The following is a 27,532-nucleotide window of genomic DNA, read 5'->3' on the forward strand; positions in this document are numbered from 1 at the left end:
CTCAGTGACAAAAAAGTTACAGTTTCAAGAAAAATTGAATTTGAGGGAGATGGTTGAAATTTTGAATGAGTCAAAGCGAATGAAGGATAAGGATTGATGAGAAGGTATATCTAATTCATGAGGAGATTTTGTTACACAATCAAAGGAAAGGATTTAATCATAAGTTTCTAGAAGGAGAAAAAAATATTGAAGTATTTAATGAATCTAACCTAACCCTAAGATCAACAGTGATGCTTAAGAAGAAAAATGCAAAAATTGCCTATTTAAGGGGGCATAGGAGATTTCTTTTTGAGGTTACTTCATTATTAATTAGTGATCTTAATGAGAAGTTGTGACGGGAATAAAAACAAAGGATAATTGTAAATAATTTGTGAAAGAGTGATTTCTTGAGGAGATTCCAACTAGGTCAGTGATGGTGATGTCAATGAAGGCCAATCAGTGAACAAAAAAGGAGAAAATAGAGATCTAATTTACAAAGTAAGTTTTACTTAAGAGATCAAACCTAATGTTACATTATAACCATTGTATTAGTCAAAATATTTTAATCAAGATTGACCTAACTATTTTTTTTGTAAATCCTTTAATCAAGGTGATATTTTATTAGAATGTTCTTAAGTCCTCTAACAAGGCCACACCCAATAGGGTGATTGAAATCCTTAAACAGGGTGACATTTAGTAGTGTGTTGTATAACCTTTATGATGCAGTAGCATCCTATGTGTAAGAGTAATCTTGCATCACCCAAAAATGTTTTCTTTTCAGTCTTTTCTATTTTAATGAGGACTGTGTGCTGGAAAAATGTACAAATCGCTGGAAGCTTAAGGAATCACGCTAATTTAAAAGAAATTCACAAAAGCAACCAACAAACCAAAATTCCAACCACCTCTACTACTCAACAAGGGCAACTATGTGTAGCCATTGTTGGTGTATCTTTGATGAAGGGTGTGTTTGGTATACTCTCACAAACACAACAATAAGTAAATCCCTTGTGTGGAAGTGCAAATGTGAGTGTGAGTGCAAAGTGAATGTGCAATATGATCCTAGACTATATGATAAGAAGAACACTTCCAAGATATGACTATGGAGGAAGTCACACTCAAAGGTATTCTATGATGCAATGAACATGAAAGTATGAAAACTATCTATGGATGCAAGCTATAACTAGAATGAAAACTAAAACTAGAATGTAAACTAAATATGAATGCACAACAAAAATTAAGATGCAATACAAAATGTAAATCTTACCAATTATCAAATCACTAATATGCAGCCTATGAACTCCATATGGAAATGTAGCTATAATGCAAGCTCTCAATGTAGTGATTCTAGACTCAAAGCGACGGCGTGTCAATGTAATCCAATAATCCTCTATATGCAATGCTTGAGATAAGGCTTCTATTTAAAGACTCTCAGGAAACATCTAGAGGGTGTCTAAAAGATAAGGATAAGGATTAACAATTAAGCACCTTATCTCATATCCTTAGTTGGGAGGATAAAATGATGAGGTGGCACATGTGTGTAGAAAGTTCTCAAGTTGTAGACACCATGTGCTTAAAAAGAAATGTAAACCCTTATGATGACAACTCATAAGAGTACACATACTCTTAGGCTTATAGATTAGGATAAAAATTAAATTAAATTAAATTCTTTTTTTTCAAGGTCTAGAAGAAATTAATAGGATATGGAGGATTTAAATAAATAAAATTTATTTTAAAAAAAGGCAATAAATGAAGAATCATGTGTTAAATTAAATTTAACACATTAAGACTAGGAAGTATTTAAATTAAATTTAAATACTTAGGCCAAAAATGAACCTATTTAATTAAAATAATTTTAACTAAATAAGTAGAAGAATGTGACCATTATTAATTAAATTAATAAAGTCATTCAGGACAATTTTTAGTGTCTACATCTTGCCCCTCTTTGATGTGGTGTCGGCACAACATCATATCAAAGAAAATAAAATGCAGGTTGCCCCAGAGAAGGAAGGAGAATCCTGATGCCCCCTCATGGAAATTGCGCAAGAAATACAAATTTGGACAATTTTTGTGAAACAGTCTTGGAACAGAAAGAAGGGAAAAAAAGAAATAAGAAAAACAGGATGAAAATATGGAGGAATCATGAGACAAACACGGCTCAGAGCGGAGAAGGGCGCAAACGGGGTCCACGGGACCTACATAAGCCTCCAAGGGACCCATGGGAAGGTCATTGTCACACCACGAGAAGAGCATCCAGAGCAGCTATGGACCCGATCGAGAGATTGCAGCTTGGTGAGCATGTTCGGGAGCACCAGAGACCAGCCACGATGGGGGCACCGGTGAGTCATTTGATCCTCCTAGTAATTTGATAGCTAGACTAGGTTAGAGGCATTTATGATGCCCTAAATACGACAAAAATTGATCCCAGGTGGAGACAACGGTCTCCACCTTGTCGTCTGCGAAGATGACAAAGAAGGGATACCAGCGCCTATGGAGATGACAAGGAATATCCTGTCGTGTACACAGACGCTAAGGCTGCAACAAAACCAATGAAGATGACAGACCATAGTCTATCATCTACGCAATAGGGGTAGTGGCGTCGGAGATGACAAACCTTGCCATGTCATCTTCGAGAGCAGAGTGGAGACGAAATACACGTGTTGCGTAAGCGTAGACCAGCATCTGCGTAGATTGTGTCTGTTCTGATCAGCATCTCTGCGGATTAGCGTATGTGCCTAACGCAATAGAAATGCAAAATAGTGAGCATGAAATGCCCCATTCTGGAAATGAAATGACTGACCTACTGCATGTCCATGCTACAGGAGGGCACGATGCTTTTTAGGTCACGGGAGCACTATCCACCAACCATGGTTATACAGGAGAGACTGACAGACGTGGATTGGATACATGTGCGGTTGTGTGGACTAGAGCATGTTCACGAGTGGCCAGACTTGAGAGCTCACATAGCACAACTATTGGCTCTCATAGAGCGATGGCAAACGCCCACAGGGAGCTTCCATCTACCGACAAGGGAGGCTACCGTCACTCTCCTAGATGTATGGCAGATCCTTAGAGTGCCTATCAGAGGCACATATCTAGAGTATGTAGGTGAGGGAGCTGATCCCTTCCTGAGAGAGTGCTTTGGTAGGCGACGATAGAGACTACCAGTACAGCGATCCTGGCTATCCTGGTGGGGAGCCTTGGAGCAGAGACTACTGAGACTGGCAGTATTTCTAGCCTCTTTGATATGGCAGATGCTACCAGATCATGCAGGACATGGGTGACCTATTGGCTAGGCACGGGTGTTGAGCACCCTATTATAGGAGGATGGTGAGGTCTACTGCTGGGGATAGACCATCCTAGCAGAGTTGTATCATGATTTACACATGTGTGCATACCAGACACAGTGCATGATGGGACCAGGACTGACACTACTAATGGTCTGGTCTTGGGAGCACATCAGGGTTACTCGACCCATCACACAGATAGAGACCAGGTAGCCTGAAGAGCCATATGCATGTAGATATCAACCTCCTATCCAGTATACATCAATAGAGTTAGTGGGATTCTAGCGCAGGTTCCTTGATGAGATTATCATATTTGACTGGACTCCTTATGATGGAGTAGAGCACTGGGGGAGAGTATAGGTAGTAGGGGGTGAGGATGATATAGAGGATCAGATGTATCTCCCATTTACATAGACCAATTGCTAGATTATTGGTCGATCTGCTCACATGATCATGCGATATATGCCTTCTCGGGTGCGACGACAGTTTGGGCGTATCCAAGATGTGGTTTCAGACAGATTCCTGTATCTTGTAGTGACTTGTGAGTATGGTCGATTGTGGGGTCGGGGGATGATGCTACGATTTGCCTGAGCATCATGGTTACCGATGGATAGAGTGCCATGGGTTCATGGTCAGGATAGGGGAGATGCTGGTATGACACTGGCATATGCACAGTGGTGGGCAGCATACCAGCTAGTCAGACTGACAATGCTTGGAGTAGTTCCACCAGCAGAGCAGGCACATGGAGAGGGGGATGGTGCAGGAGATGGGGGATAGGCAGCCATGGTAGCAGTGCTAGCTCAGGGGGCATAGCATGGACCACATGGTGGCAGGGCAGTTACTAGGAGGGGTGTTGTAGCAGCACAGGTGCCACCACAGAAGGGACCTCAGATACAGGCACAGGCATAGGCATAGGTACCACCACAGGCACCTCCATAGAGACAGGTACCGGGAGAGGAGCTGGACATAGTCAGGGCTGAATGGGATAGCCTACGGGCAGAGGTTGCTAGGCTACAGGCAGAGGTACAGCTACAGAGAGTCAGAGCAGATAGCACACAGGAGGCACTAGCAGCTTTACAGGCATGAGTGGATGCAGGGGATTTTGCGGGTATGGCAGTGCGTGCTGATGTTGAGGAGCTAGCGAGGTTACAGGGAGAGGTGTCTACCTTGCATGCCGAGCGGGTGACATATCAGGCTCAGGTCGATGAGTATCGCAGGCAGCGAGACATAGCGAGATAGATGGTTACACCGAAGGCCAGTGTGACAGTGATGCAGGAGGCCATCTCAACCAGGTGATCTGAGGCACAAGTAGTACGAGAGGCAGCCTATTACAGGTCACTGTATCATGATGCCGTACCTACCGACCAGCGGCAGCCTAATTTTGAGAGAGGGGCTAGTTCCTGGACAATGGGTGGCAGAGCCAGATCAGAGCAGTTAGTAGGGCAAAGCCGACCACCTCAAGGGAGTGACACAGGAGGAGCAGGACCCTCATAGAATGGCTCTTGGATTTTGTATAGAGATTCGATATTTTGACAGATATGTGCAGATGATGCATTTGTACTATATGATTCTATATGTATTTGGACTGTACAAACATTGATTCTTTTGTGATATATATACATGACATGAGTTGATGATTCTATATGTGTATGAGTGTTTATGATGCATATGTATGGATTTTATGTGATGCTTATGAGATTGACGTTTATGATGCAGGATGTGATGTATCTTTTCTATATATTATATGATGCTTAACATGTGTGATACAGATTAGCTAGTGATTATGAGACTTATGCATTATGATATGTATGTGCCCCGAAATGTAATGCTAATGCTAAAATGAACTAGACTATCTAATGAGCACTAAGAAATGTAATTTGATGAGTAAACTAATGCAATCTATACTAAACAATTAATGTAACTTAAAAGGATGAAAAATGAACACTCCATCTAAAGATGCAACATAATGAATATCTGTCAAAATCATCGCCCATAAAGATCCAGGAGCATAGCATAGGAGGAGGACATAAATAGAACCTTGTCTCAAGCACGACTCGAATGAAACCCTATATTACATGGACCCTAACTAAGTGAAATCAAGGGATTCTGTTGTGTTTATGTGGAGAGCACACCATTATTTTTATTTTGCAAAAGAGTGTATATATTATATACTATAGAAGCATAAATGTTAAAGCTCCTTTGCATAATTGCCCCCATTGCAGCAAGCATTAATATCCGAGACAGACACACAGTAAAACCATAAAAGACAAAGAAAATATGACAAACCAAACAAAAAAGACTTCATGACCAAGTAGTCATTTATCTCACAGTTCTTGCCAAGAGCCTTAAGTCTGGAAAAGTGAAAGTCCCCATATCGCCTACAGGAAGGACTCAACCTACGGGGAAATGTTGAATCAAGTGTTTTGTGATAACATGATTGTGTGATTTCGGCAGGGGTTTGTGAAATGAATGAACTTCCTGAATCATTAAGCCTCCAAAAGGTGATTTTATGTGTATCCAAGTGTGGTCACTATCATAAGAGTGTGCAATAGAACATGATTAAACAACCATTTGATAGGAAACATGCAAGAATGGAAATGAAAATGAGGCCTCGCAAACAAGAGGTCTTTTATTGGATTGAGCCACAAGCGAAAGACTAAGTACTACTCTGCACAAATGGAAAAAAGGAATAATGGTAGGACATGAAAGGAATGGTTTGGATAGACAATGGATTGGCATTTTTTTTTTTTATTATTATTTTTTTTTTGTTTTTTTTTTTTTTCTGGACTTTTAATGACTGTACAAGATCTACAAATGCTCAAGCATAAAAACGCTTGAGATGCTGAATATTTACAGGTTCAAGGAGCAGATCCCCCTCAGGTGTAGCAATCTGATATGCCCCAGAACCATATTTGGCTATAACAACGAATGGACCTAGCCAATTTGCTTCAAATTTTCCTTTCTTTTCACAGTTCTAGAGATTCCTCATATTATGTTGTAGCAATAGATCACCCACTTCAAATTCTCTCAGTTGGACCCTCTTATTATATTGTAGTTGGAGGCGATGTTGATACATGTGGAGGTGGTTAAGGGCATGGAGGCATCTCTCATCAAGGAGTGCCAACTCTTGCAAGCGAGCAACTCAGTATTCTTCATCGGATATGATGTTTTGTAGAGAGACTCTAAGGGAGGGTAACTCAATCTCAATGGGTAAAATGTCTTTAGAACCATAGACGAGGGAGAATGGAGTGGCTCTTGTGGGGGTGCAAATGGAGGTTTGATAGGCCCAAAGTGCGGGAGCAATTTGGAGATGCCAATTACGGCCAGCTGCATCAACAATTTTCTTTAGGATTTTTAGGAGGGTTTTATTTGTGGCTTTAGCTTGGCCATTGTCTTGAGGGTAGTATCTGGTGGAGAAATGATGGGTTATTCCAAATTTTTGGCATAATGTGGCTACCTCTTGGTTTTTAAATGGGGTTCCATTATCAGTGATAATATCTTGAGGTATACCAAAGCAGAAAATAATATAGTTTAGGATAAATTTAGAAATTTGCTTGTCGGTGATGTAGGTTAAGGGAATGGCTTCAACCCATTTCGTGAAATACTCAGTTGCGGCAATAATATACTTGTGGCCATTAGCAGAATTAGGATACACTTGACCAACAAGATCAAATCCCCAGTGAGAAAAGAGCCATGGTGTGATGGTAGGTTGCAAGTCTTGGGTAGGAGCGTGTATCAAATCGCCATGCTGCTGACAAGGGATACATCTTTTCACAAAATGATATGCATCTGCTTCTATAGTGGGCCAATAATAACCTGTCCTAAGAAGCTTTTTTGCTAACGTAAAGCCACTAGAGTGGGCACCACAAATCCCATGGTGAACCTCTTCTAACACCGTTGTGGCTTCATCTGAATTGAGACATCAGAGGAGGGTTCCATCAAAGTGTTTCTAGAAAAGGGTATCACCTATAATAGTATAGCGAGCGGTTTAGTGAATAAAGGTCTTACTTTTGTTTGGGGTGAGAGTTATGGGAATAGTTTTATGATGTAGATAGGCAAAAATATCAGCATACCATGGAGACTCAAGACCAACGATCTCGCACACTACTTCAGAATCATTCTACTCATAAGCAGGAGTAACAAGATTCTCAACAAGAAACTCACATTTTGGACTATATTCTGGCATGGCAATCATAGAAGTAATAGTGGCCATGGCATCTGCTACTTTATTGTTAGCCCTTGGAACTTGTTGAAAGACAATTTTTGTAAAGTGTTGTTTAAGATTCTCAACTATTCAGCGGTAGGGCAACAATTTCTCATCTTTGGTGTGATATTCATCAGTCACTTGTTTGATAACCAGTTGTGAGTCTCCAAAGACAAGAAGATTCTTAATATTCCATTTAATGGCTTGACGCATTCCTATCACTAATGCTTCATACTCAGCTATGTTATTTGTGCAAGGGAATGAAATTTTGTAGGACTTAAGAATTAAATCCCCTTGTGGCATTACAAACAAAACTCCTACCCCCGATCCCTTTTGTGTGAAGGATCCATCAAAAAATAGTTTCCATGATATACTAGGGGCTATAGCCATAATGGTATCATCTGGAAAGTCTGCCACAATAGGGTGACTGCCTGGAAGAGGTGCTTCAGCTAAATGATCTGCAATGACTTGTCCCTTAATAGCTTTATGATCCTTATACACAATGTCAAATTCACTTAGGACTAAGACCCACTTTGCTGCTCGACCAATGAGGGCAGCTCTTGACAATAGGTATTTGAGTGGATCAATTTTGGCAATGAGAAATGTAGTATGATTAAGCATATAATGGTGTAGTTTCTGTGTACAAAAGACCATGGCCAAACATGCTTTTTCAATAGCAGTGCAATTCAACTCATAACCAACTAGTGTTTGAATGAGGTAATATATGGCTTGTTTATTTCCATTATCATCTAATTGTGCCAGGAGTGCTCCTAAGACAACTGAAGTAGCTGAAATGTACAAGATCAATGGTCGTCCTGCTACTGGAGGGACTAAGACTAGAGGATTAGTCAAATATGCCTTGATTTGTTCAAATGCTTTTTGGCACAAGCAATCCCATTGAAACCGATTTCCTTTACGAAGAAAATGCTGAAGGGGATGAACTTTATCAGCTAGTTGTGACAAAAATCTTTTGATTGATTGTAATCTTCCTTGAAGACTGCGAAGCTCTCTTAATGTGGAAGGAGGAGGCATATCCATGATGACCTTTAATTTTGCAGGGTCTACTTTAATTCCTCTTCTGGATACAATGTAACCTAATAATTTACCAGATTTGACCCCAAATACACACTTTTTTGGATTAAGGCGCACTTTGTATTTTTCCAATCTTTCAAAAATAGTAGTAAGGACATCAATGTGGGCTTCTCTAGTCTTGGATCTTCCTAAGATTTCATCAACATAGTCCTCCATTATGATGTGTAGTAGATCATGGAATATGGTAGTCATTGCGCGTTGATATGTGGCACCGGCATTTTTCAAACCAAAGGGCATAACTTGATAACATAAGGTTCCCCAAGGCATGATAAATGTCATCTTATGTTGATCTTCTTTTGCAATCTTGATTTGGTTATAACCAAAAAATCCATCCATCAAAGACAACATCTCATGTCCAACTGTCAGATCCACTATGATGTCTATGTTGGGTAGTGGAAAATCATCCTTAGGACATGCGAGATTCAAGTCTCAAAAATTAGAACAAACATGAATGCCCCCAAACACTTTTCCTACAGGAACAATATTGGAGATCCACTCAAGATAGTCAATGGGTCGAATGAAATTTGCTTCTAGCATCTTTTGTAATTCTGCCTTGACTAGAAGTGCTACCTTAGGATGCATTTTATGCAACTTTTGTTTTACTGGCTTGATTTTGGGATCAACTATCAAATGATGTACCACTAAATCTATATCCAATCTAGGCATATCCTTATAGGTCCAAGAAAAGTTGATCTTTCCTTTTTTCAAGAATATTGTCATAGCTTTTTGTTCTTCAGGACTCAAGGTGGCAGCAATGTAAGTAATCTATGGATTATCTTCTGTTCCCAAGTTTATTGGAATAGTGTCTTCATTCAAAATGGATGACTTTTCTAGTGGCAAGGATCTAAATGGAAAATTCAACTCTCCCTCTTCTGGCGCCTCTACGAGGTTTTCACCAGAGGATGCATCCTTTATTTTATCTTTTTCATCATCCAAAAGCGCCCTAGAAGGGTTTTCACTAGAGGATGTTTCTTTGATTTTTTTTTTTTTTTTTTCCTTTTCATTTTTGTGACTAAGAGAGTTGATTTGGCTACCAAAGTAGGCTTTTTCATCATATTGGATCTCATGCTCATAATCTCGAAGATTCTTAAGGCCAAAGAGTGCCATCACTGCCTCATCAGACTTACAAATGTCCAAACTTGGTGGCGTATCTTGAAGGTCCTAGTCTATCATGTTAGGGTTAGTGAGAGGTAGATCAACGGATGAAAGGTCATTTATGGTAATGGTATGGACACGATTGTTTAGGTCATCTTCAACGTATTGGAAAGGCACTTCAAAGAATTCCTCCTCTTCAGTCTCAAATTCAAGTTCGGCCAAATAGTTGTCAGCAAAGGTAACCTTAGGTTTGAGGGAACCCAAACTGCGTCTTTTTGGATAGCTATTAGCTTCTAAGGGTTGTCTAATTCCATTTTCATTTGGGCCAAGACCAGTACCATGATATCCCATGCTTTCAACAATGGGAAGTGCTTTGACATATTTGTCCTTAGGAAACTCCACAGGTTCGTCTTTGCCATCATAATATAACTAATCTAAAATATTATCTTCAATGTGTTCATCACTAAGGGAACCCCAATGTTCAAATGTCATTTTGTTAACTTGCATGGTTTCCTTATTAGTAGAGGATGAAAATTGTGAAGGCTTTCCAAGGGAACGAGGGGAGAGTGGTAATTGTCCAATAAACAAGGCATTTTCGAACTTATACTCTCCCATTCCCAAGTCAGTAAAGGTGGTTTTTTTCCCTGTAGTGCTGACTTTAGCATCTTCAACTTTCTCTTTTCCTTTACAGGAATTTGAACTCTCATGGGCTGTTTCTAGTACTGTAGGGGAAGCAGTTTCCTTAATGACAAGAGACTTAGGTATGATTGTAGAAAACTCACTTATGGGACAAAGATTTGCCGGAGTACCTTCCAATCTTCTACAAAATTCAAAGGGTGTAGGATCCCCTGGAATTGTAACTTCTCTTCCTTGGTGCGGGAATTTCAAACATTGGTGGTATGTGGAAGGCACTGCTTTGAGAGTATGTATCCATGGTCTACCAAGCAAGATGTTATATGGAAAATCTAAATCTAGGACATGACATTTACTATTGATAATGGCTGGTCCAACTTTGAGAGGCAACATAATAACTCCTTTTGATTTCCTTTCTCTTTCATCATATGCCTTTATAGTAATTCTTTTGCTAGAATTGAGGGGATCCTCTGGAAGTCCCAAGAAACGAATCATCTTTAATGTACAAAGATTTAGACCGGATCCATTGTCTATGAGGACTCTTTTTATTTTATGTCATTGTATGAGGACTTCAATATGGAGCGACATATTATGGTTGGGATTGGGAGCTTGGAAATCTTTATCTGTAAAGACCAAATGTTGTTGAGCGGCAAGGTTTCCAATCATGGCAGTGAATTGGGCAACATTAATATTATCAGGGACACAAGACTCTAAAAGAGCCTTTTCCAAGATTTCCTTATGTACAGGCGAGGTGGTAAGAAACTCAAGGATGGATATTTGTGCAGGAGTCTTACCTAGTTGGGATAATACATCATAGCATGAAGCAGGCCTTTGTGGAGTGGATGGTGCAGCAGGTGTGTGTGGAGCTAGTGAATTACTATTATTAGGAGTAGCTACTTGCAAAGTGAGTCTTCCACGTCGAGTGGTTGCATCACAATTAGCTTCTTGTAAGACAAGGGTATTCACATGGGCGTCTACCCCTTCGATGTGACCACATAAGGAGTCAAAACCACATATATCATTGGTATCTATTTTACAACACAAGGAGTCAAACCCTGATATGTGGTTAGTAGAGTAATCATAAGGTACAACATTTTATGTGGAGGCTTGATTCGTATTATTGTTACCATCGTTGTGATCAGGAAATGGCTTTTGAAATATTTTCAACTTAGCATTCTTAGAGGAAGGACCTCCTTCCACTTCAATTTCTCCATTATCAACAAGGTTTTGGATAAACACCTTGAGTTTGAAACACTTATTGGTATCATGTCCTTTGATGCGATGGTATTTGCAATATTCATTTTCTTGATACCGCCTAGGTTTTGGTTGATTTTCATCAAAAGGACGTGTATTAGGAAACACCATCAAGTTATGATCTACCACCTTTTGAAAGATGGCTTCCAATGGTTCACGAAAGTTGGTGAATGTCCTATTTCGATCATAATCACGATTTTAATTGTTACACGGAAAGAATCGAGTTTGCTGATTGCCCTGGTTGTCTTGATTTGAGTTATTGTTGTTACGGTTGCGGTAATTATTGTTGCTACTTCCTTGAAGGTTTTTGACATCCGTAACACCATCGTGCATAACACCCCTATTCTTAGACCATGATCTAGGCTTGTTATCATTGTTCGATTCATTATGGGAAGATGAAGAACTATAATGTTTGATGGTGCCTTTTTCTAAAAGTCCACTTTCAATGTTTTTACCCTTTTTTATTAGAGTAGGAAAGTCCTCAGGGCTCGCCATTTTCAAGTGAAAGGACATTTCAGGTATCAAATTTTTGATGAACATATCTACAAGATGAGAGTCCTCAATTTTGTATGGCATACGACTAGCAAGATGTCTCCATCTTTGCAAGAAATTGGCAAAAGTTTCTCCATTTCATTGCTTAGTATTACACAAGTCACTTAATGAAACCTGATTGTCCGTGTTGTAAGAGTATTGTGCTATGAACTTATTTGCCAATTCATCGAAGGTATTATGAGAACCCTTAGGTAGATTGATGAACCACTCAAATGTAGGGCCTCCGAGACTTCATGGAAAGAGTCTCTTAAGGTAATCATCATTATATGCCACCTCTTGACACAAAATATGGAACTCCCTTACATGTGCGACAGGGCATGTTTTTCCCATATATTTTTCAAACTTTGGAATCTCAAAAACAACTGGGAATGGAGTAACAGGAGCAGATTTATCAAAAGGACAAATCTCATCAAGAGATAAGTTTTTTACCCCTTTATTGTTTGTGCTATGCACCTCATTTAGTAGTTCATGAAACATTTGAGTGAGATGTGTTACTTCAAAGTTCGTTTTTGCTTGTGACTGCTGGGGTGGTGGAGTTGCTCCATTTGAACCACCCTGTCAATATGCACTCATTGCATTTGGTGCTGATGTTGTTACCATGATCGTAGGCACATGCAACTAAGGTGAAGGTGTAGGCTGTATAGAAATGACCATTGGTTGATTTGGTGCTTGACTAATACTAAGGCCTCCTACATTTGAAGTGGTTGAGATGTTTTGTGGAGCATTAGCATATGTGGCAAGATTTGACAGAGCATTGATGAATTGTTGAAAGATTTCAGGGTTGGTTTGAAGCGTTGGTTGTGGTAAAGTGATAGATGTGGGCATTGCACTAGTTGTCACCGTAGGTCCTTTTCCTTTGCTTGATGTTGGAATTGCACTTGCACTAGGTGGTAAGGGAGCACCACCTTTCTTGACTTGAGTAAATAGGATGTTCTCATCAAAACTTGTAGGAACGTTAACACCATCCTTGATCAGATTTAAGAATATGTCGGTCTTGTTTGCCTTAATGGATTTCTCCGTCATCTCTACATTGTAAGGGTCTGCAAGGAAGGTCTTAACCTCACTAGAAATATCACCGAAATCAATAGGGTCTTCATCTTGGTAGACTTCTTCATCATTATCACCTGGATTGCTATTATGAAAAGGTTGTTGCGGCTCTTGGATATTAGGCATACCAAGATTCAGATTAGAGAGAAGCACATCCCCTAATGAAGTTGCAGCTGAGGGAGGAAGATTCTCCATTTCTAATTGCTTTGTTGATTCCCACAAATGTGTTTTGGGGTTGAATGTAAACCTTCCTAATTGTGTGTTTACCATACAAGAATGGCCAAATGATGAATGAAGGCTTATGAGAGAAATAGAAAATGAAAATGAGAGCTCTTAACCTTAGATGATCAGTGGGTCAACTACCCAAATTTGAACAAGAGACCTTAGTTTAGGAAACAAAATGATATTGAAAGATAATAGTATCCTTTTCTTACCAAAGATAGTCAAATATGATCTTGTAGGCAAGATAAGACACCAAATGGATCACTCACTATTTGGAGACTGACTTGTGGTCCCAAATAAGCAAGGTAAGGTATTGAGTGGACTGCTTACTATTTGGAGATTGACTTGTGATCCCAAATAAGTAAGACTTGAGTATCTTTCTCTTACCAAAGATAGTCAAATATGATCTTATAGGCAAGATAGGACACTAAATGGATTGCTTGCTATTTGGAGACTGACTTGTGGTCCCAAATAAGAGAATGTGATTAGGATATGGTGTTTGCTTATGGATGTAAGGTCTAATGTCACGATAAAAAGATGTTTTTAGGTTTTTAGCTCCCTTAGAAGAAAGTTTGAAGATGGAAGAAATGGAAATGAATAAGAAAGATGAATGTATGATGGCCACTTATATGGTTTATTCAATTTTTGTTTACGGGAAATAAGAACCTTGGGTTTACACTTGGGAAAGCAGACCAGTTCTGAATTTTTCCGTTATAGGTGATTCTATCATAGCGGTCTTGCCTAGCTTCTTCTTTTTGAATGTCCTTGATCGCGTAGCTGAATTGTTTGTCACCGTGGGTTAGTCTCTTCCTTTCTTTGTAGACAGGTGGTTTGGACAGTTTCACTTTCTTATGCTTGGTTTGGTTAACTTTTTTGGTCATGGCAAGAACAAAACAAGACTCAACCCTTTTGACATCGAAAATAGACTCAACCAAAACTCAAAACGTGACTTTAATGCAAAAAAAAAAAAACTTCCAAAAGATGACTGTGAGTCAAAGAGACCTCACCTAACCTATCTTACTGCAAAGGTTCCCTCACAATTTCACTCATTTTTTTTTTTTGTCTTGTTTGAAGTTTTTTTTGTTTATTTTGTTTTTTAAATTTTTTTTGAACAAACACACCAAACACAACAACAATCCTAATAAGGCTGATACTAGGTTGTACAAGGCTTAGCTAAAGGGCGTCCTTGATATACACTAGGTACGTGAGGCCCAATTCTGTAGATGAAAGAAAATACTGCCACACAGCCAGGGGGAGACGGTAACCCAAATCTCCTCCTTCACTTCCCAAAGGTATAAAGTTCTTTGGGGCTTAGCCAAGAGTGACAATATTTACACTTCCAAGAGAGGTGTCTTTCGATTCACCTCCCGATTTTTATACTCTGCCAGAATGCTGGAGTTGAGGTCATCCCAAGGGGTGATGAAATCCCCAAGCAAGCCTTCTAATAAAATGAAAAACAAATCCACTTATTTCTTGTGCACCCAAGGTCGCCCAAAGGCAGGAGGGGAGAGAATACGTAAGTGGACTTGGGGTTTAAAAGACACTTGTTCGTTATCCACAAAAATTAAGTTTGCTACTCTAATTGAAGACATGCGTGTTTAGAGCATACAAAGTTCATTCCAACTTTAAATAGTAGAAAATAAAATACTAAAAGAAAATGCTGAAAATGAAAATGCTGAAATGAAGTTAATTTCCCTTAAGGCTTTGAATGTGATTTCATTTTAAGGCCCAAATCCAAATGTACTCTATAATAAATGTACCCATTTAAAACACTCCAATTTCAAGTGTGACCAAGTCTTTTGCACTCTAGTTCGTCCTTTAACATAAATCTTCGACCTGCGAACTCACAAAATGCTCAAGAAAATTGTTAACCGTTAGTTTAAACTTCAACAGTCGCAGATGCTAATAATCAGAGATGCTAAAACACGAAGACGACAAAGTGTAGAGCACAGATGCCAAAGTGCAGAGCACAGATGCCAAAGTGCAGAGCGCAGATGCCAAAATGTAGAGCGTAGATGCCAAAGTGCAGAGCGCAGACGCCAAAATGCAGAGCACAGATGCTAAAATAAAAAGCGGAGACGCCAATTTTAGATCACAGACGATAGATCACAGTGTGCAAATGACAGAGAAATCAGCACAGACGACAAAAACCCTAACTTAGATGAAAGAATAAATTAGACAAAAATGCAAAAAAAGGAACCTGATTTTTTGGCAGCGGTGCAGACGCTTGTTCTCGGAGACGCTGGTCTTTGGAGATGCTGATGTGCAAAGATGCGCAACACAGATGACACTGAGACTATCAGAGACGACAAAACGCTAATTTGAATTGCAGAAAGTTTTATTGGCGAACTTCTGAAGTGAGATTAGGGACGTGGGTCCCATCGAATGTGCCAAAATGTGTGCTGAAAAAATGTACAAATTGCTGGAAGCCTAAGGAATCACGCTAATTTAAAAAAAATTAACAAAGGAAACCAACAAACCAAAATTCCAACCACCTCTACTACTCAACAAGGGCAACTATGTGTAGCCATTGTTGGTGTATCTTTGATGGAGGGTGTGTTTGGTATGCTCTCACAAACACAACAATAAGTAAATCCCTTGTGTGGAAGTGCAAATGTGAGTGTGAGTGCAAAGTGAATGTGCAATATGATCCTAGACTATATGATAAGAAGAACACTTTCAAGATATGACTATGGAGGAAGTCACACTCAAAGGTATTCTATGATGTAATGAACATGAAATTATGAAAACTATCTATGGATGCAAGCTATAACTAAAATGAAAACTAAAACTAGAATGTAAACTAAATATGAATGCACAACAAAAACTAAGATGCAATACAAAATGTAAATCTTACTAATTATCAAATCACTAATATGCAGCCTATGAACTCCATATGGAAATGTAGCTATAATGCAAGCTCTTAATGTAGTGATTCTAGACTGAAAGTGATGGCGTGTCAATGTAATCCAATAATCCTCTATATGCAATTCTTGAGACAAGGCTTCTATTTAAAGACTCTCAGGAAACATCTAGAGGGTGTCTAAAAGATAAGGATAAGGATTAACAATTAAGCACCTTTATCTCATATCCTTAGTTGGGAGGATAAAATGATGAGGTGGCACATGTGTGTAGAAAGTTCTCAAGTTGTAGACACCATGTGCTTAAAAAGAAATGTAAACCCTTATGATGACAACTCATAAGAGTACACATACTCTTAGGCTTATAGATTAGGATAAAAATTAAATTAAATGAAATTTAATTTAATCAAGGTCTAGAAGAAATTAATAGGATATGGAGGATTTAAATAAATAAAATTTATTTTTAAAAAAGGGAATAAATGAAGAATCATGTGTTAAATTAAATTTAACACATTAAGGCTAGGAAGTATTTAAATTAAATTTAAATACTTAGGCCAAACATGAACCTATTTAATTAAAATAATTTTAATTAAATAAGTAGAAGAATGTGACCATTATTAATTAAATTAATAAAGTCATTCAGGACAATTTTTAGTGTCTACAAGGACTATTAGACAGGGTGGTTACTATTTATGGAAACTTTTTATTTTTAGTAAGTTTGTCATATGAGCTCAGAATGTTCTCATTTTCTACAAGAAGGTTCATTTTAGATTTATAAGCCTACCATAAAAATCTCATTGCCCCAACTTAAGTATTGGAGAAGTTATTGTGGATTTTTGGTGGAAAAATTTGCAGAAAAATATCTAGGCTCACCGTTGGAGGCCTTAGAGTGCTCGAATGAGGTCCAAAAACTTGACAAAAGGGCACTTGTGCCATTCCAAGCCTATAGATCAAGAGCTAGCATTTTTGAAAAGTGGTTATAATAGCCAATTAGAGCAATGGTTCGAGAGTTATGGCATTCTAGAGTTGGGCTACCCAAAATATCTAAAATAATTGTCAAAAATGTATTTTGTTGACTCTATGTGTATTGTTAGGGTCTATTGGTCCTAGGTATTAAGTTGCATTTTCTAGAACCTTCCCACATGGCATAAAATTACCTATTTAAAAAAGGCTCAAACATTCTCTAGAATAGCTCAGGGTAGCAGTTTGCAACTTTGTCTTGCAAATTACTATAATGAAGCCACTCATTTGGGTTAGCATATTGTAATTGTGAATTTGGTAATTTCGCAATTGTGGCAAAAATAAGAAGTCCATATTTTGTTCTCACATTTTTTGTTGTTTCTTTGTTCCTATTATGAGTTTATGGTATTAAGGGGAGTACCCTCTATCCCTTTAACAGGGTTGTCTCTTAACTGAGTTTACTTTAGAATCTAGTGAAAATTGGTAGCATGTTACTTGGTGGTTGTTCCCAAATTGGGTTTCAACATTAGATCATGTTGTCAAAGTGCAATTTTCATCTGTGGATGTTATTGTTATGAATGATATATTTTATAGTAGTTTGTTTAATGTAAGTCAATACTTAAATAGATGGTGAGTTAAGGAATCGCATGAAATGTTGAAATGCTAGAGTTATGCTATATAGACCGAGGTTGTATTTGAGATTGGTTAATCTATTTGAAGTTAGTGAAAGTTGAATAGGTACATCAAGACCTGCAAATAAATGATTCACCACTACCCCCCTCCCTACGTCTCAATTATTTAAATAATTATAATACTGTTATGATACTCAAAAGGTGAACCATGCATGAAAATAAGTCGTCAAGGAATAGTCTAATATTGTTACATGGCATGCAACAAAATAATAGAGACCTAGATTTTTATATAAAGAAATCAAGATTGAAATATGTCTCATTATAAGGAGATATGTGAATAATCTCATTGCCAATGAATTATAAATCTTGTAATTTAATGCTTGACAATTATTATTAAAGAGGTCAAGATAGAAGTGAAACATTCAAAATGGAATATTTATAAGTTGTTAACTATATTTCTTTTTGGATTTAGGTGTAGTAATTTCCTTATCATGAATACATTTAGGCAACCATTTCTTGACTAATATTAGATTGTGAAGGATAGGATGTGGACAAAGAATGATATTCAATTCTTTTTTGAAAATATCATTATTTATGATTGACAATGGTTTTGACTACTTGTAGCTTATAATAATTCTCATCCCCCCCATTTCCTAAGGATAGTTGATTTTATTTTTCTTGTTTATCATATCTATTGCCAATGTATCCACAATTTTCTAATAAATGATAACCAAGACCATTAAAGTTATCCATATCAAAAGGAGGCAATAGGGATTTCTTAGTCACTATGTTTATACCAAGAGTAGGTTTCGCATAGTCATCACGAGTGGAAGCAGTGAAAAATTTATTGGAAAGAGGAGTTATTTTATATTTCCTAAATGAAAAATTAGAAATCTATACTCTCCAATAAAATTTGGTGTGAAATATAAAAATCCCCAATCATCTTTTAACAGAATAGTTATAAGAGGATCATCATTATGTTATTGATCTTATTTTTTCTTAAAATTTAGAAAACTATCTAGCCTACCGTCCACATGAAGATTTTACATCACATTATTATAGAAACTGTGGATTTTTTATGAAGAGTTTAAGGAATAGTGCACATATTGTATAACCAACATCTACCCAAAAGAAGGTTGCACTTAAGAGGATCAAGAATGACATGAATCTATGTATTCAAAATAACTAGACCTACTTTGATAGGTAAAAGAATGATTCCTAAATTTTTGTTAGTAGGGTAAAAGCACAAACATGTGTCACCCTTTTGTAAAGGAAAAGACTAACAAAAGTATAATTTTTAACCTTAACTGACATAAAACTAGTATTATTATTTAGAATTTGAAAATGAAGTAAACTAATAAAATGTGTAGAAATGGATGAAGTTTAGGATTATAATTTTTAATAATTATTTGGAATAAGAATTGATATATTTTCATTAATTTTAATAGATAAATGTTTTAGTTGCTGAAAAATGGTGAAAAATTAGGGTCCTAGTTCCCACCACAATAGTATATGAAAATAAACTTATTTCCCTTTGATCTTAGACTATAGTATAGATAAAATATATAGATAGAAAAATCAAAAACAAAAATTGGCTTTAGACCTATATTTTCTCTTTTACAATGATTCAAATTTCAAGTCACCTAAAATTGATAGTTTTCATCTCCCACCACATTTTTCAAAACAAATCTATTCTAACCAAAAGAAAAATTATATATTTTGGAAGAGAACTCTCTCCTCTAGAACGTCATATAATTTTTAAATTTTTTTAATATAATATAATAAATTTTCTTTCTTAAAATTGACATCTTTTCGAGTGTTAAAATAAATTCTTGTAGAATTTTTAAATTACAATATATTATATCTAATTAAAACACTGTAAACACTATATGAGAATATTCTTGAGTTTGATCTCCATAAAATGGTTTTTATATGTTATTAAAAAGGTATCATTAAAAATAGTAAGAGTTATTGAAACATTAGTTTTCTAAAATATTTTTATTTCTTTAGTAATTGGGTATAAACTAGTATAAAACATGCATTTAATAGACATTTCCAATTGGAAAAATGTGAGACCATATATAACTAAGCTAGAATGAATTTATCTAGAATATATGTTTGAACATAATTTATTTTTAGATAGAAATACACAAATTCAGTTATTCTAATAAGTCATCCTGAAAGGTGACACAACTTTGTACTTTTACCTAGAAACATTATCAAAGCCATGTGTAGCAACATTGTGAGGTTGGATATTTGAAGGATTGACTTTAATTTCTTTGAGCATTTCTATTGTACAAAAAATAAGCTCAAACACATTAATAGTTAAGGTTCCTTGAATGTGATTACCATTGATAAGTATAGCTACCAAAAGAGAATCATAGTAATCTTGAATTTTGTTAGAAGGAAAATCATCATGAGTAAACACCATTTGATTTGTGATCAAGTTAGCATTCATTCATTAGAAAAAGGCATTATTATTATCTTTATTAGTAGGTGTACTTGGAAGAGTGGTTGATGCTTTTTTCAAGGCGTCATGATACATAGGAGATGTTTGAAGTTCACAATGATAAATCTTGGAAGAGTTATTACATAATTGTGCTACCAAATCATATTATATTCTAATACTTTGAGAAAGATGGGGTGGAGAAGTAAATGGGATTTAGAATTTGGAATATAACAAATAGGTTGTGGATTGTTCCTTATCTAATAGGTGGTAGACATCGCATGATAATCTAAAGAATCACTAGCTCCCCTTAGAGACTTATATATTGATAAACTTTGAGGGAAATGAAAGGTTTATTTGATGAAGGCTGGCCTTTGAAATTGATAATAGGTTGAGAAAAACTAACTTGATTAAGATCTTGCTTCTTCATAGTCTCATGCCTAGAAGGGAGAACATTAACAAGGTTGATATTAGAATAGAGATTGTGATCATCCATTTGCACTTCATCTCTTCTAGGAGAATAAAATGGACATGAAATTTTATAATGAGAAAATAATTTATAATGTCTTTATCTTAGTCTGAAATATCCCTAAAATGAAGGTATATTTTAGGAGAAGATTACATTATGTTGACTATTCTATAATTATGTAATCTTTTTCATGGGATAGAGAATAGTCAACATTATCATTTACTAGTTCATCCAAAATATCTATATTATCAATGGAAGGAACATCTCTATCTAGGAAATGCATTATAGAAGAGGAATTGTGATGATCTATAAAAGGAGTAGAATCAAACATATATGTGCATATATAGTAGAACCAAACAACCATTATGTGATTGAAATGATTGCAATATCCAATAAAAATTTAAAAATAAGGTATGAAATTAATTTACTCAATGGTAAGTTCAATTAAAAGTAGATCAAGATAATAAGATATAAATAATACTAAGAAAATACAAAGTAGAACTATATCCATTTTAAATTAATATAACACTAGAATTAAACAAAGGAAGGAATGTGTTAGGTTGACCAAAATATTTAGAATTAAACTAGATATTATTTCTCACTTTAGACCATACATCACAAAGAAATAAAGTAATGTTGAATAGTGACAATAACAATGCACAAAGATAACTCATAACACCATATTTTGTTAACTAGGGAAACCCTAGCCAAGGGAAAACCCTGGTGGGGATGATACCCACTAGATAATATATTGATATATAAGTTCCCTATTAGAGGATGGACCCTATTAGGAGTCAATGAGAAAATTTAGTTTAATGAGTCCTTGTTAGGATATTCTAACCTTGTTAGGAGTTGTAGTATAGTAGATGCAAGATGAGCCCACTGCCCAAACATGAACTTCAAATTATAGGAAGAGCTCACTCCTCAAACAAGTAATTAGATTGGATATAAGTACTGTATCTTCTTCTCAACTAATCTCTAATCTTCAACTCAATTATAGATCACCAAATAGATCATATAAAATTTTGCATATATTGCTTTCACAAAAGTTTGCATATAATTACAATTACAAGATAGCACTTGCAATTACAATCACACTCGCTTCACTTTTTCTTACCGTAAAATATCCTTTGCATAAATACCATGCCTTTACACAAATTTTTGCTCAGTTGGCTAAGACCACTATCCACTTTCCCAAATTAGAGTAAACATCAAGGATGTTAGCCCTAATTGGGCAAGTAATTTCTTTGTAAAGAAAACAATTCTTTCCTTCAATATTGTTGTCCTATTTTGCTAAAACATGATTATCTCTATTTTGTATAGTTTGTACTAACTTCCAATGTTATACACATCATCATCAACATGTCATAATATGATGTCAAAAACAAGTTATAAACAAAACAATACACAATTGTAAACCAAATTCCACACTTAGACAATTTTCCATAAATGACAACAATTACATATCACTATTAGCCAATTTTCAAAAATTATACTAAGGTAATATGTAAGAAATCCCTCTTTCATGCAATTTTCACTAACTTTAGATGTCATATGTGTATATAAATTGATCCGATTGATTAAATGATGAAGGTAAAGTAGATATAGGATAAATATGTACGCAATCATCCCAATTAAAACATTAAAACAATTCTAGGCTAAGAAATAAAAATAAAGGTTGAAAATTGACCTTGAAATATACAAAAAAAAGTGTTCTTATTTCTAAAAATTATAGTTTAAAACTATCTTTGAAACTTTGACTATGAATCTTTAATTATGACAGAGAACCTACAAAATCAAAAAAACCTTAGGTTTCTAGGTATGGGTCAATTTGGTGGACATCTACCAGTTTGTGGGATGATGAACATGTTCTTGAAAAACTATAATAAATTCGATTGATTGATAGTTTTCTAAAAGATTGTGATTGATACTTTCTTGATCTAAGTTTTAAATTTTTATAACATGTTCCTACACACATGAAATTTATATTTTTGTAAGGAGGGAGGGGATTTTCTTGGTCAAGCCCCCATTTAGGAATTAACCTTGAAATAAAATGAAATGTAAAACATGTAAGAGAGTAAGATAAATTTAAATATTTATCTTTCTCTATGAAGCCCTTTTCAATAAGGATTTTACAACGCTTGAATTTTTTTGATCTCAAAATCTTCAATTAAAGATGTAGAAAATATATTCAAGTGCAATACATATAACTAATACCAAATCATGGAATCATGGATGTTGAAATATATAGAGGAAGAATAAGATCAATGCTAGAATGTAAATCTCATCTCTTGATGACTAATAAAATACTACTTCTTGAAGAGGAAATGCTCACAAAGGATCCTTATAGTATCTTTATAAAAACTAGAGAATTCCTTTGAAAACTTGATGAATGCTTTGATTGTGATTTATTTAGTGTCCATCATTCATGCATAGATTTCTTGTGATGTGCAAATGAGGTTCCTAGGCTTCCTTTTATACTAGTTTTTGGGTTTAAACAAAAAATAAACAAACATGTTAGGGTCACCCAACTTTAAAAACTACCTCCCTAAGAAAAAATTGTCCCTCAGATGAAAAGTTCATGGGGTATAGGTTGATCTAGATGTTTATGCTAGTATAGGTCAAATTCATTGACCTACACTACGGCTCTTCTAAAGAGGCATAACCTTAGGGTCTCAGAAAGGATATGGTAAGAATTGGAAATGCGAAAATAGAGTAGAAGAAAGAACTAATTGAGAACAAATCCATCCATGGTCCACAAGATCACTAAATAGAGGGAGCTAAATGGTCATAAATGATAGGTTGTTCTATTTTAAGATGGTAATTTTTTAAAATCAAACACTATCCTTTATCAGGAGCCAAGAAACAAACATGATCATTCTTGATCAGATACATCTAAATTTTTCCTTAGGCACTTAAAACTTTCTATACTTAATGGATTGATGAAAAAATTTTCTAGGTACTTCTCAAACTTGGAATATTTTATGTTTATTTCTCCATTCTCAACTAACTCTCTGATAAAATGATATAAGATTTCAATGTGTTTACTTCTTTCATGAAACATGGGACTTTTTGTGAAAGCTATTGAGTAAACATTATCTCAAAATATTATATTTCTTTCTTCAATTTCTCTAAGACTCTTTGAAACCAACTTTTTTGACATGTTTCTATATTTACCACGATATAATCAACCTCTAAGTACTATAGATTGATAAATATTGGCTTGATTATTAGAAGCCCATGAAATTACACTAGAACCCTTACTAAAAACATATACATAACTACTATTTCAATCATCTAAACTTTCTTCTCAATCACTATTGGTGTTAAAAACTAGCCTAAATTTTTTTTTTAGATTTTTAAAATGTATCATATCTATTAGGATTTAAATGTATTGGGTAGGTGGGGGGTGCAAGGTGTAAATCAATATTGTTAATAATCCAAAACACCTTTAAACAATGTTAATAACAAATAACATGCAATAGAAATTTGTTGGAAATGTATGTGGACCTAAGTGACTAAGAGGGGGGGGTGAATTAGGAACTAATAAAACTTTAACTTCTATTCACCAATTAATTATTCATAATCTATTCTGATCTAATTGCATGCATGAAAGACTAAAAGCAATAAAACATTCATAACACTTGACACAATATTTGGTAACACAAAAACCTTCCAAATAGAAAGTAAAACTAGGGTGGGGATGATACACACAAGCTTTATGACTACAATATAAATTTGGTCTATTAAGGCTTACCATGATCACTTCTGGTGATCTGCCTTGTTAGGAGGAATAAGGACTATTAGGTCCACCTTGTGAAAGGATTTAACAATACAATGAAGTGTGCACTTGCTAGGAAACTTACCATATGACTATTAAATCCACTTTGTTAGAGGATTTGACTGATGCATCTATTAGGATGAACCAGTAGTAGATCTATGATCTACAACTTAATTTCCTATATGAGATTTCTTTGATGTAATATGGTCACCTTGCTATGATAGATGAGACTCTACTTTCCCTTATACTTCTTGTAGCCTTTTTCTTCTAATTCGTATTCATTCTTCTTCTCCTTTGTTACTCTTTGATGCATTAGATATGATAAGATGTATGACATATATACCAATCCAATTAATTGCCTTCTAGATTTGGCTACAATACCTAATTCAAACAAACTTCACTAAGTCGGCTTACTACTGTAACTTGGGTTCACAAGACCACTCAGGTGATATTCTGACACTTGAAAACACAATCAACTTGGAAATCTTTGGCATTCATTTTTCACTAGTGCTCAATCCACATTGTTCACTCTTAAGTAGGGAAGAACTTGGTTATCATTGGGTGACTCAGAAAACATTGAAGAATTTGGTAGATACTAAAAGGCTTGGTCGACACTATATCTCGTCAACACTACCTTCATTCTACTTCATTAACACTGCCTGCTTGGTAGATACTAATAAGCTTGGTTAACACTACATAGCTTAGTTAACACTACTTCCTGCATGGTTTTCACTAATGAGCTCAATAGACTCTGTGAAGATCAATAGACACTGCTATCTAAATGTGATGCGTGGTAACAATTGTAAATCTCTATAGCAATGCAACCAATCAAATTGATTAAGTGTTATTCACTAACTAACAAATGATTTGACCATTAGGTCAATAATATCCCCCTTTGGAATTAGTGAAGAAAACACTTATCATACCAGAATATGAATACTCAAAATATAAGTCAAAACTCCCCCTATCAATATGCTTGGGTCTGCAACTCAATTTTGACTGATGTGTTGATAACTCAGTAAACACTAACTCTGTTTGAATTTATTCTTTAAAATTGTAGCTCTATTGTACATAACTACATTTCCCCTTTTGATTCCCTTCCATATATACATATGCATTGTAGTATAGTATGATTATAATTATTTCCCCCTTGAATTTGATAAAAATGCCAAAAATGCATGATTACAAGGTAATACCAAAATGTGTAAGGAAATCACTATGTACCCTCAAAAGTATGGACATGGTTTTATCCCAATTGTCTTGTAAAACTTTTGAACTATACAATGTTATCTATACTTTAGCTAATAGTTCCATCATGTGATCAACAATTGAAAAATTGTTGTCATGGATTAATGTTTTAGCATGAACAATATGTTTTTGTATTATAAACTATTGAACAACAAAATTCTCAATATCACAAAGGTAATACTCACATAATCTAAAGATTAGCCACTTCCTATTAGCAATTATATGTGTAGACCACTTGGATCCAACTTCAACAAAACCAAATATGGTTTTCTTCTCTTTAGGTTGTGCAGAACCAAGGTGGGTATACCTATGGGATGCTTCAAATGACCACTATGTATGAGAATTATATTAGTTTGATTTTGACTCTCATCTCTAGTTCCTAACACATACACAATATACCCAATTCTCAATACTTTTAGGTTTATACACATCCCTTATAAGTAGATCTAGTCATAATTCTCTTGAAGTTCACAAATATTTTTGGAAATAGCAGCTACCTAAGACTCAGAAATTAGATATAAATAAGTGGTGACCAATATTTATAATCTTGAACAAACTAGAAAAAAATGATTTGATTTTAAAATTGAAATAATGTGTAGCAGTAGAATTTACACTTGCGTACTTCTGATTTATATGACTAGTGCCTTATTAATTGGGCAAAATATTGACTATTGGTAAGAGATCTAATTCAAATAACTTGTAAATGAATTTATCAATTGTAATCACCCATTTCCATTCTTATGAAGTATCCTTTTTATAAACTCACAAACCCAACTGATTTATTGAAGCATTTCTATAATTCCTTGAATTAAAAGAAACAATAAAACCAACATACAACCCATCGAGATTGCATTCAATCAATTTAAATCTTATTTAATTGACCTCAAAGTAAACAAACTCATAAAATGAGGACAGAAAAATGGTGTTACAGATATACTATAAATACCCCTTTGTATTATCCTTTTAGATGACTAATACAATGGCCAATAGAATTCAATGAAAAGCCTAGAATATCTTGTTGATTCTGTCATTTCTATATATCATCAGAGCATACACAATTGATAGCAAACTCAAAGCAACTACATACAACTAGACCAACTATACTTTTCTTGAGAGAAAAAAAATTACACAAACTTTTCGGACCATCACAATGCCTTGAAAACTCATTTTTATAGACATGAGTTGCAACAAGAAAAGGGAAATTATGATTGATAGATGTTAACAAAACAAAACAATATTTACATAGTTGTCACAAAAAGACAAAACTATGTGTAACAGAAAAACTTATACATCATTACATTCTTTTGATAAGACCTTTTTCTATTACATCTCTTGGAACAATAAAAAATCAATGATTTGATTCTCTTATCATTCTAAATCTTTGGAATAAGTGGCTATTAGGCTTGAAAGTGATGTATCTTCTCTAGTTACTTGCAAGCTCACTTTAACTTGGGGGTTCTTGTCTTCATCATTAACTATTAAGGCAACAATTACATCTACATCATCTTCTGCCCCATCACCTTCTACCATCTATTCTATAGACAAAAATTGTTCTTTCCACTTATTGTAAATAGTGTCATTAGGCCAGTCAAAATTTAGAATCTTCCTTTGTATAGTTATTAAAGAATCTCCAATTGCTTCTATTTCAATAAAATCATTTCTGATGGCACTATAGAATAATTGTACTTTAACCAACTCCTCATTAGTCATTGCCCATAATAAATGCCCAATTTCATTTATTACATTATTCATTCTTTGAGAAAAAATTTCATC

The sequence above is a fragment of the Cupressus sempervirens genome, chromosome 2 (assembly GCF_028749045.1).
Source record: "Cupressus sempervirens isolate cs-2001-9-10 chromosome 2, ASM2874904v1, whole genome shotgun sequence".
Taxonomy (NCBI): domain Eukaryota; kingdom Viridiplantae; phylum Streptophyta; class Pinopsida; order Cupressales; family Cupressaceae; genus Cupressus; species Cupressus sempervirens.